Source organism: Bos grunniens, chromosome 4, assembly GCF_055505025.1.
Source record: "Bos grunniens cultivar Pamir isolate PY7600 chromosome 4, Bosgru_T2T1.0, whole genome shotgun sequence".
NCBI lineage: Eukaryota > Metazoa > Chordata > Mammalia > Artiodactyla > Bovidae > Bos > Bos grunniens.
The window spans coordinates 55,279,072-55,291,305 of NC_141168.1; the positions used below are offsets into that span (position 1 = coordinate 55,279,072).

The window sequence follows — 12,234 nt, forward strand, 5'->3', positions numbered from 1 at the left end:
GCAAATCATCAGGTTGTTAACACTCAGTACCATAACCATGGTAACCAAATGAAGACAAGTTTGCTTTACTTCCTCAGTGAAGTGCTTTCCAGTCCTATATTCAGACTTGATGTCACTGCCAGCAGGTCAGAGGGTATTAAAGGGACAGCAAGAGGATTCATAGAAATAAAAACGCAGCAGGAACCATTGTATCTATTCCCCACACACTCTTTTGAGTCCAGGACATCTTACTAATAACTTCTTCTTTTCCTCACTAGTACTTTTTTGCTGCTTTCTTTCCTTAGAGGGGAGACTAAAGAGAATCACTATATATCTTTATCCCTACCTTGATCATGGATCTTGGCAACTAGACTGTCCTGGCTTTCTATGACTACTTTTAAATAGGCACAAATATAAACCTAGCGCACAGTCCTGTGGTCACAAAGACTATTTAGTGTTAGAAGCTGTGATGCTCAAGGAGCCAGGAAAGCATCCAAAACCTCTCCAAACACTTTTTGAGAATGACTACAGCAAGTTAACTCCAAGGGCCACTTCTCTGCTGAGACTCCTTTCTTCTGGTATAGTAACTTTCATAATTTATTTGTTTCCAGCCTGTGGGGGAGGGGATATTAGTTCTCTGTTCTCATTTTCTCTCAGTAGGAATTAAAGGGCAGCTGTGGCATGTTCTGAAACTTTTTTTTTTTTTTACCTGCAGCTGTGTGACTGGGTAATTCCTGGGAAGAAAGACTATTAGCAATAAGGTAAGCAATCTAATTGCCATGGTTTCTGGCCTGGATGATTTCTGCATCCCTGTGACTTCCTGGGTGACTGCCATTAACACACAAAGGTCTAAAACACAGGGGATGGGAATGCTCTAGGCTCAAAATTGTTACCTTATTCTCCTGTATCATGAATATTGTTTCAAGCAATGTTCATAAGATGAGATACAGAAATTCTATTTCCTTCCTTTGGTATCTGTTGTCTGCATCTTGGATCTCTTGATTCTTTTTTTCCTTACTATCTGAAGGAAATTTAATACATTAGGATAAAGCCAAAAGCCTTTGGCTTTTATCTAATCCGTGAATTTAGTGAATATGAAAACTGAGCCTAATGTGCTCTGGCCATGTGACCTTTTTTGGTATGGGTGGAAACTGCTGTAGAAGTGAAAACTTCTTTTGCAAGAGTAGAGAAAGTTGATTCAGGGATAGGCTTGCCAGACACCCTGTAACGCTTGAATTTTAAATAAATAGCAATTTGTTTTGGTGTGAATATGTCCTAAATAATGCAGGATCCATTCTTATGCTAAACGTTATTTATTTTTAATCTGAAATTTAAATGTAACAAAACACCTTATATAATTAGTTGCTAAGCCAGACTATTTGATTTAGGGATGAAAACTGAAGACTTAAAAGGACAAGAAAAAAGTATTCATTTTTCTTACCACAAACCTTTTGCTCTAAAGTTTCGTTGAAAGATCACCTAATTATCATTTTCTTGCTATATATACTATATTAGGAAATGATTTACTATTGGGATTCAAACCTTAATAGGAAGAAGGAATAGTCAAAAATAATCATAATGAGGCAGGTATTCTCACTATAATGAATTCTATCTGAGAATCTAATTTGGTAATTCATTCTCCTTTTAGTTTTCATTTTTCTTGAATATTAGTAAGATTTATGACCTTTATGGAGAAGGCAATGGCACCCCACTCCAGTACTCTTGCCTAGAAAATCCCATGAATGGAGGAGCCTGGTAGGCTGCAGTCCATGGGGTTGCTAAGAGTCGGACACGACTGAGCGACTTCACTTTCACTTTTCACTTTCATGCATTGGACAAGGAAATGGCAACCCACTCCAGTGTTCTTGCCTGGAGAATCCCAGGGACGGCAGAGCCTGGTGGGCTGCCATCTATGGGGTCGCACAGAGTCGGACACGACTGAAGTGACTTAGCAGCAGCAGCAGCAACAGCATGACTTTTATGTTTTTAGTCATTCATAGATTTTCTGTTTCTGAACTGCCTGATTATTATACTGCTTCTATTTCCATGTATATATGTTTTGATTTCTAATTGCATGCCATACGTTAATGTTATGAAAACTTTTAATGTCACATATACTGCAAGTATTTTTACATTTTGTAAACATTTTGACATGTCTACTATGTTTGATAGAGTAAACTTTAGATTTTTATCTGGTCAAATCCATCATGATTTCCCTTCATTGCCTTTGGTGTCATTTCTCTCTAGACTTTTACCACCGTAAGATTAGGAGAATGTTCACCAATAATTTATTCTAGGACTCTTTTTATTTCAGTTTTCAAATTAAATCCTTAATGCTATTGAAATTTATTTTGATGACTTGTTTAGGACTGTATTTTTCTTTTATTCATTGCTTTTTAGTTAATATTTAATTTAGAAACAATTGTATATTGACATACAATTGTAGAAAATAATACAAAGCCTTCCTGCCTTAATGCAGAATCTTTTTAACAATGAATACATAACTTATTTCTGCATGTACACATTTTATCCAGGAAGATTTTGTCTTCCAAACATAGTCAATGGGTACAAAGTTGTAATATCATGATCATTTCTTAAGTCCATTTATAATGAATAGGATCTACTCCCTTTGCTACATTCCCTGAGATTCTATGGTTATGATCACGGTGGAAAAGCAAGAATGACGATGATCTCTCTGATATCAGAAGAGTAAAGAATACTGCTAGAATTTGCCTCAGTAAATAGTCTGGAAGGAAAGGGAATTTAGACATAGGAGCTGGGTTAAATCTTGATGTCTTCATTACCAGCTCATTTATGTAATTAAGATCTTTACCATCATGATAGTTTTCTAATGAAATATGAAATATGCAGTATGATGCAACTTTTATTGTATAACAATGTATTTTTAAATTTGAGATGTATGCACCTGAGGATCTTATAGCAAACTGTGGGACTTGTCATTTTGCAAAGGTATTAAGAAAGGCAGGGCTTCCCTGGTGGCTCAGTGGTTAAGTATCCACGGCCAATGCAGGAGACATGGGTTTAATCCCTGGTCCAGGAAGATCCCACATACCACGGAGCAACTAAGCCCATGTGCCACAACTATTGCACCTGTGTCAATAGCCCACAACTACAGAGCTCATGCTCCACAACTGCTGAAGCCCACATGCCCAAGAGCCCAAACTCTACAACAAGAAAAGCTACCACAATAAGTCTGTGCACAGCAACTGGAGAGTAGCCTCCACTCACCACAGCTAGAGAAAAGCCCATGCAGCATTGAAGACAAATCACAGCCAGGAATAGATAAAATTATACACATATAAAAAAGGTAGATGGAAGGAAAGTGTGATAGAGCCCAACTAAAACTACTCTTCAGAGAAATAAACATCTGCATTGGTCAGAGATCTCCAGAGAAATGAAATAGAAGATAGAGAGACAGAGAGATAGACAGACAGACAGATACAGACATAGATACATGTAGAGACAGAAATATCTATATCTGCATCTATCTATCTATCTACCAAGACATTTGTTATAAGGAATTGGCTCACACAATAACGGAACCCAAGAAGTTCCATGATCTGTTGTCTGCCAGTTGGAGATCCAGGAAAACTGGTGGTGAGGTTCCAACCAGAGTCAGAAGCTTGTGCTGTAAGAGTGCCAATGGTGTCGATCCCAGCTCCAGAGCAGGAGTAGACTCGTGTCCCAACTCAATCAGTCGGGCAGAGAGAAGGAATTTTTCCTTTACCTTTTCTATTCAGGCCCTCCGCAGATTGACTGATACTCATCCACAGTGGGGAGAACAATCTGCATTTCTCAGTCTACTGAGTCCAACGCTAATAGTCTCTTTTGGAAACACCCTCACGGACACACCTAAAATAATAATTAGCTGGATATTTGGGTATCTTGTGGCCCAGTGAAGACAACACATAAAATTAATCATCACAGCAACAGATAAGACAACACAAGATTTCAGTAAGTTAACATTGAAGAACATCTGTTTAATTGTTGCAAAGGCACAAGGTAATTGCCCTTTGGTAAAATTTATGCTATTATTGTTTACATGTATTTTAAACCACTTGTCTGGAATGCTTGCCTACCCATTATCCCATCTTCAAGAGCCAGAATTCATATTTTCGCTTCAAAGAAGCCTTTTCTTATGCCCCTAAATGAACATCTTCCTCTTTTAATTTTTGTGAACAGCTGTATTGTACTTCTTTTAAAATGCATTTTCTGCTTCATGATATTTAGTTAATAAATACTATTTCTTATACTATAAGCTCCTCAAAATTTCTTTGTACACAGTGGGTAGTATAATATTAAATTGAATTAGTGGATGTCATCATTGAATTTAACTTACAGTTCATTTATATCGTGTGCTTCCATGAGCGACTACTAGTGTATATACCTTGCCTGAAATGATGGAGACTATAGAGATGAAGAAGGCAGTGGAGACCGAGAAGGCAGTGGCACCCACTCCAGTACTCTTCCCTAAAAATCCCATGGATGGAGGAGCCAGGTAGGCTGCAGTCAATGGGGTCGTGAAGAGTCAGACACGACTGAGCGACTTCACTCTCACTTTTCACTTTCATGCATTGGAGAAGGAAATGGCAACCCACTCCAGTGTTCTTGCCTGGAGAATCATAGGGATAGGGGAACCTGGTGGGCTGCCGTCTATGGGGTCGCACAGAGTCGGACATGACTGAAGTGACTTAGCAACAAAGATGAGCAAGTCACAATTCCCATGATTTTGAGCAAAGACAGAGCCCAGGGTCAGAAATATTAATTCGTTCAATAAGTGGTTATTGCTTATCACCTATTATGCATGCTCTAGACTAAGTATCATGGATACGAAAATGAGTACGTCATGGTCTTTGTTTCCCAGAAGTCCATTTATCTGAGTGGGAAAGGCAGAAATGTACATAAACTGCTTAAAAGGAGTATGAAGAGTGCTAAAGTTGGTGTGAGCTTCAGAAGCAGGCTGGATTGGGAGTGGAGAGCGATATGAGAAAAAGCTCTACACAATAAGTTCTGCTTGAGCTCAGTGAGATGGTATCCATTAAAGAGAAGGGGCAGAAATGTAGAAGGATTTGCACCCAGAGGGACCGGAGACAAGGACACATTTGAGAACAGCAAGTAATTCTGTGCAACCAGAATATAACGCACATGAAGGAACCTAGATTGCAATGTTGTTGGGATGGAAGACCCAAGGTAGAGCACAGATGCCCTACATCCTTTCATTCTCCTTCCCTAGGATGAAGCAAAGAAAATGTTGAGAAGACAAGAATAGAAATGATGACAAAAGAGGGAATCACTGAGAAATAAAGAGCTCTTTGAAGTTGAAAGGGGATTGGCACCGACAGAGCTAGCTGTAGGTGAATGATTTGATCCAACTTTACCAGCCTCAAAGTCATTTCAGGTTTCTGGGAAGCTGTGTATATGATTCTTGAAACAATAATCTTTTAATTATTTTCCCCAACAAAAGAGGAAAACTCCAAGTCCAAGAGAACTGACTTTGGGTTCCAACTTGGGCACAACTGCCTTGTCTTTAAATCCAGCTTGCTCCTAAATGGCAGGAGTGAACACCCTTCACATATTTCATGGTGGGAGGAAACCACCCACAGAACAAGTCATCCACAGACTGCTTGTTCCTCCCAACAGAGTGTTGACAGAACACTCTATTCCCCAGGCTCTGCCTCTACTTCACTGAATCATTTGAAATCTTTACAAGTGTTTGTGGGACTTTAATACTTGGATAGGGAGGAAGAGCAGAAGGGCATTCCTGGCTTGGGTTTGTTGTTTGAGTTTTTGAGTGGTCTTCCAAACTTATGAGTAATAGGAACAATGTTTTATTCTTCTCACTTTTATAGTTTTGATGAATATAGCTTTAAAATATTTTTAAAATGTGAGCTCCACTGGTCAAATATCAGTCTATGCGGAGGCTAGAAACTGAGTAATCAACTTAGGAAATTATCTCATCTCATCCAATTCTCTCATATTATGCAAGAACAAACTAGTTTCCAAGAAAACTTGAAACTACATGTCCAATATCATACACAAATTAACTATCTGTGGATTAATTATAATTTTTATTTTCCTGGTGATGAATTAATATCTTTCATCTGCTTGTTAGCTGTTGGAACGCTCATAAGAGAACATTAAAAAAGGTATCTACTCATAGTTTTGGCCAAAATGGCAGAAAGGGGCATCAAATGATGACAGAAAATTCTGCTTCAAAATGGTTGTTATATGTTTGTATGTGTGTATGTGTGTGTATGTTGAAGTAGGAAATGGCAACTCACTCCAGTATTCTTGCCTGGAAAACCCCTGGACGGAGGAGCCTGGTGGGCTACCGTCCATAGGGTCACAAAAGAGTCAGACACGACTATCATGCATGCACATGTACATATGTGTGTGCATGAATATACATATTAAACTTTATCGCTTTTAAAATTCAGATCCATAATGCACTATTGTCTGATTATGTATGCCTATTTCTGGTAAGTTGTTTAACTGTTAAACCATTCTTAATGCTTTCATAACCAGATTTTCTTTGATATTGTCAGTGCCTTGTTGGCAGTCATTCATTCAACAAACATACATTGCGTATCTTTTTCACATAATTTTGATTTGAGAGATAAGATCTCTGTCCTGAAGAAAAACTCAGGGTGGTTAAACTGATGTGTAAGCAGACTTATAAAACAATGTAAAAGCTTTAACAGTATTTACACTATGGAATTAACAAGTAGCTATCAAGGCTACACTCATATAGGGAGAGCATATAGATGGAGAGGATAAGAGGTAGCTGAGGACTGAGGTAAATCCCACTCAAAATGTAGAGGCTGGAAAGGAGAAAACCAGCAAAAGAGTTTGAAAAAAGCTTTGAGTAAGATAGGTAATCCGGGAAATTGTGGTTCAAAAAAACAAAAGAAAAGATTGCTTCCATTAAGAGGAAGTGAAGTGAAGTCAGTCAGTAGTGTCCAACTCTTTGTGACCCTATGGACTGTAGCCTACCAGGCTCCTCAGTCCATGGGATTTTCCAGGTAAGAGTACTGGCGTGGGTTGCCATTTCCTTCTCCAGGGGATCTTCCCGACCCAGGGATTGAATCTGGGTCTCCCGCATTATAGGCAGATGCTTTACCATCTGAGCTACCAGGGAAGCCCAATTAAGCCCAATTAAGAGGAAGGGGTCCACCCCACTCCAATACTCTTGCCTGGAAAATCCCATGGATGGAGGAGCCTGGTAGGCTGCAGTCCATGGGGTCGCAAAGAGTCGGACACGACTGAGTGACTTCACTTTGACTTTTCAGTTTCATGCATTGGAGAAGGAAATGGCAACCCACTCCAGTATTCTTGCCTGGAGAGTTCCAGGGATGGGGGAGCCTGGTGGGCTTCCGTCTACGGGGTCGCACAGAGTCGGACACGACTGAAGCGACTTAGCAGCATCAGCAGCAGCAAGAAGAAGGGGTCAACTATAACAAGTGCTGCTGAAAATTCCAAAAGGATAAGAACCGATAGTTGACCATTATTAAGCTGATTTGAGTGCATTATAAAGAGAATGGGAGGTGTGGATGGGGATCATTCCCTATGCTCCAAGCAAAACTACAAGTTTTGTTTCACATCAGGTTGATAGCAGTGAAAGTGGTTGGTCTGATATATAAGGACTCCTTTGCCTGTCTGTCTGCTCTCTTAATTTTAGTGGCTTGATGTGAGATGTGAAAGGAACAGAGAAATTAAGGAAGACTCACAAGTTCCTGGCCTGAGCAACTACTTGAATAGTGGTACCATTTACTGAGATGAACACTGTAATAGAGGCAGATATGTGGGAGGGTCATGTAGAAGTCAAAGAAAGAATGAAGAATTCAGTGTGGTACATAATAAGTTAAAGATGCCTATAAGTTTGAGTGGCGATTTGTGTGGTGATGTCAAGTAACTGGGATACCCTATTCTGCATCTCAAGAATCTTATTCTGAACCTATGGACCTGAAATCTGCACTGGGGACTCAATACCAGTTTTCCCTGGTAGCTCAGTGGTAAAGAATATGCCTGCCAATGCAGAAGACTCAGTTTTGATCCCTGAGTCAGGAAGATCTCATGAAGTTAAAAAATGACAACACACTCCAGTATGCTTGCCTGGCAAGTTACCTACCAAGGGGTCACAGAAGAGTGAGAGGACCTAGCGACTAAACAACAACAACAGTGATCAGAACACCAGGGATCTGAAAAGAGAGAAGGATCTCTCCAGCACAAAAGACAACATAATTCAGAATGAGAATTCACTTTGGGTAAGTCAGAATAGGCAAGACCTAGGTTCCAAGTGGTCCTGGGGACACTGGGTTAACCTAGGGGAGTCAGCAGAGGCCAATGCCATAACTTCTACCCTGTCAGTCCACTGGACTATTTGAGCCTGCCACTTAATCTGTGGGGCTTCCTGGGTGGCTCGGCAGTAAAGAATCTGCCTGCAATGCAAAATGCACAGATTCCATCCCTGGATAGGGAACACCCCCTGGAGGAGGAAATGGCAACCTACTCCAGTATTCTTGCCGGGGAAATCCCATGGACAGAGGAGCCTGGCAGATTACAGTCCATAGCGTCTCAAAGCGCTGGACACGACTGAAGCAAATAAGCGCATCATGCTTTATCTGTGTCCTTTTCCAAGAGACTGCCCTGGGGGGTCAAGCCAGTGGATGAAGCCAAAGCAAGGTCATTCAAGCATCAGAGAATACATTTCCAGAAGCAGATTTGTTTACTAACTGGGAAGGCATCCACTAAAACAGAGGGAACAAAAGAATTTTTCTTTACAAACCAGTCCCTGACCTCTGCTTTTAGCAAGAGTTCCCACTTTCCTTGGCAAGCTTTTTCCTATTCTAAGGCCAAGTACAATTGAGCTGGCAGGGAGCATATCCTCACTGGCTGTGCAAGGCTGGTGTCTGAGGTCACACATGTCATCGTCGAAAGGAAACTGGGGGACGTATGTATAAAGCAGCAGCTTGATCTAAAGTTTTGATGATTTTTACAGTATCAGGTTTGAAAAAGTAGTCAATAGGTGAAAATTCCACTTTATAGGACAGAAGCAGCAATTTGAGGTCAGATCTGCTTACCACCTCCTGGTCCCACTACAAAGCAAAATCTTTTTGCTATACAGAAACTGACTTTCCGCTAGGTTAATTAAGGAGCAAGACTACTTGGGGAATCTTACTCTTTTGTCATATATTATTCTTTTCTTCAAATCCTGATCCTTTACTGAGTCTGATATTTCATGAATGTTGTTGAGCATGATTTTGGGGGTTTCCTCCTTGTGAGATTTTGCAGTGTCAAAGTTGATGCTTTTTTTTATAATTCACACATACAAAATGCAATTGCCAGAGAGAACTTTTTTACTCAAAAGTTAAATAACTACCATTAAATGTAGTTTCTAAATTTTATTTTGTCATATTATGGGTTCTAGTGTATGAAATAATTCTATAGTTTAGAAATATAATCACCTCTGTATTCTGTCTTATGTTATCACTGAAATTTTTATAAACCTTTATTTGCTCCCAGAAGACATTTCTAAAATTAACTTTCCAAAATTAGCTGGCTAAAGGCCCACCATTAATATAGATATTAACTGTCCACCCTCTGCTTTTATTTTTAATTAATTGAGATTTCTTTTTTTTTAATTGAGATTTCTTAATAATTGCTTTTTAAACATAAAGTTAGCAGTCATCCCAAATAATAATTTGCTGTAATTTATTATTGCAACAATAATTGTATATTTATACAAGTGAGCAACAGAATTTTAGTATATAAAGCATGTAAGAAAACTCTTATTTCCAATTGCTTATAGAATGCTCACCTGTAATTAAATAAAAATATTCAAATGTTTATAATAATCTGAACAACTTGACTTGTTAAAACACTGATTAGGAACGATTGTCTCCGTGTCATATTATCAGTGATTGTGCAGAAGTTTAGGAGTTTAAGACATGATGCTTGAAGTAGGTATTTGACTATTCAGTCATTTCTTTAAACCTGAAGAATAAACTAACACAATTGCAGATAGATGCTTGGAAAGAATTTAGTCAAGTTTAATGGTTTTGTACTCTAGTTTTGTTACTTTAACTTTTTTAATGTTTTGTTTTGTATTAGGGTATAGCCAATTAGTAATGTTGTGATAATTTCAGGTGAACAGCGCAGGGGTTCAGCCATACATATACGTGTATCCATTCTCCCCTAAACTCCCTCCTTTCAGGCTGCCACATAACGTTGAGCAGAGGTCCATATGCTATACAGTAGATCTCTGTTGGTTATCCATTTTAAATATAGCAGTGTGTACATGTCCATCCCAAACTCCCTAACTATCCCTTTCCCCATCCTTCCTCATCCCCAGCAACCATAAGTTCATCCTCTAAGTCTATGAATCTTTTTCTGTTTTGTAAGGAATATAATATGTTTCATTTATTTTTTGATTCCACATATAAAGAATGTCATGCTATGTTTCTCCTTCTCTATCTGACTGTCTTCACTCAGTATGACACAGAGTGAAAGTCCATTCATGTTGCTGCTAATGACATTGTTTCATTCTTTTTAAGGGCTGAGTAATAGTCCATTGTATACACATACCATATCTTCTTTATCCATTCCTCTGTCAATGGACATTTTGGCTGCTTTTATGCCTTGGCTATTGTAAACAGTGCTGCAATGAACATTAGGGTGCAAATTTACTTTTGGATCATGTTTTTTTACAGACATATGCCCAGGAGTGGGATTACAGGGTCATATCGTAGCTTTATTTTTAGTTTATTAAGGAACTTCCATACTGTTCTTCATAGTGGCTGTACCAATTTACATTCCCATCAAAAAGTGTAAAAGGATTCCCTTCTCTTCACACCCTCTCTAGCATCTATTGTTTGTGGAATTTTTTTTATGATAGCCATTCTGGCTGGTGTGAGGCTATATCTCATTGTAGTTTTGATTTGCATTTCTCTAATAATTGACAATGCCAAACGTCTTTTCATGTGCCCATTCACCATCTGTATGTCTTATTTGGAGAAATGTCTATTTAGATGTTCTGCCCACTTTTTTGAGTGGGTTGTTTGTTTTGATGCTGTTACAAACATCGTCATGAGCTGTTTGTAAATTTTGGAGACTAATCCCTTATCAGTCAGGGCTTCCCAGGCAGCGTTAGTGGTAAAGAACCTGCCTGCAAATGCAGGAGACATAAGCAACACGGGTCCTATCCCTGGGCGGGCAAGATCCCCTGGAGAAGGCAATGGCAACCCATTCCAGTATTCTTGCCTGGAGAATCCCATGGACAGGAGCCTGGCAGGCTACAGTCCATAGAGTCACAAAGAGTCGGACACGACTGAAGCGACTTAGCAGAGCACAGCGCAACACCCTTATTGGTCACATCATTTGCGAGTATTTTCTCCAAACCTGTGGGCTGTGTTTTTGTTTCGTTTATCGTTTCCTTTGCTGTGCAAAAGCTTTTGAGTTTAAGTAGGTCCTATTTGTTTATTTTTGTTTTTATTTCCATTATTCTGGGACACAGATTGAAAAAGATACTGCTGTGATTTATGTCAGAAAGTGTTCTACCTATGTTTTTATCCAAGAGTTCTATAGTCTCCAGTCTCACATTTAGGGCTTTACTCCATTTTGAGCTTATTTTTGTGTATGGAGTTAAAGAATGATCTAATTGCATGTTTTTTACATGTAGCTGTGCAGTTTTCCCAGCACCATTTGTGGAAGAGACCGTCTTTCCAACAGTGTGTAGTCTTGCCTGCTTTGTCATATATTAATTGACCAGAGGTGCATGGGCTTATTTCTGGGTGTTCTATCTTGTTCCCTTAATCTATGTTTCTATTTTTGTGCCAGAACTATACTGTTTTGATGACAGTAAGTTTATAGAAAAGTCTGAAGTCAGGGAGCCTGATTCCTCCAGTTCTGTTTTTCTTTCTTGAGATTGTGTTGGCTATTCAGGGTCTTTTGTGTCTCTCTACAAATTTTGAGATTTTTTTTTTTTTTTGGTTCTAGTTCTGTGAAAAATGCCATTGGTAATTTGATAGGGATTGCATTGAATCTGTAGATTGCCTTGGGTAGGATAGTCATTTTGACAATATTGATTCTTCTAATCCACAAACATGGTATATCTTTCCATCTGTTTATGTCTTCATTGATTTCTTTCATCAGCGTCTTATAGTTCTCAGAGTACAAGTCTTTTGCCACCTTAGGTAGGTTTATTCTTAGGTATTTTATTCTTTTTGAGGTAATGGT

At 39.0% G+C, this 12,234-nt stretch overlaps 1 protein-coding gene across 1 annotated transcript in view; it reads left to right on the top strand.

Annotated features, from left to right (window-relative positions):
• ITPRID1 (ITPR interacting domain containing 1) overlaps nt 1-12,234 on the top strand; it is a 121,521-nt gene that overhangs the window by 18,349 nt on the left and 90,938 nt on the right. Inside the window, exon 2 of the mRNA XM_086398475.1 lies at nt 695-740. The gene's annotated coding sequence lies outside the window, so the exon portion shown is untranslated. The remainder of the gene's footprint in view (nt 1-694; nt 741-12,234) is intronic.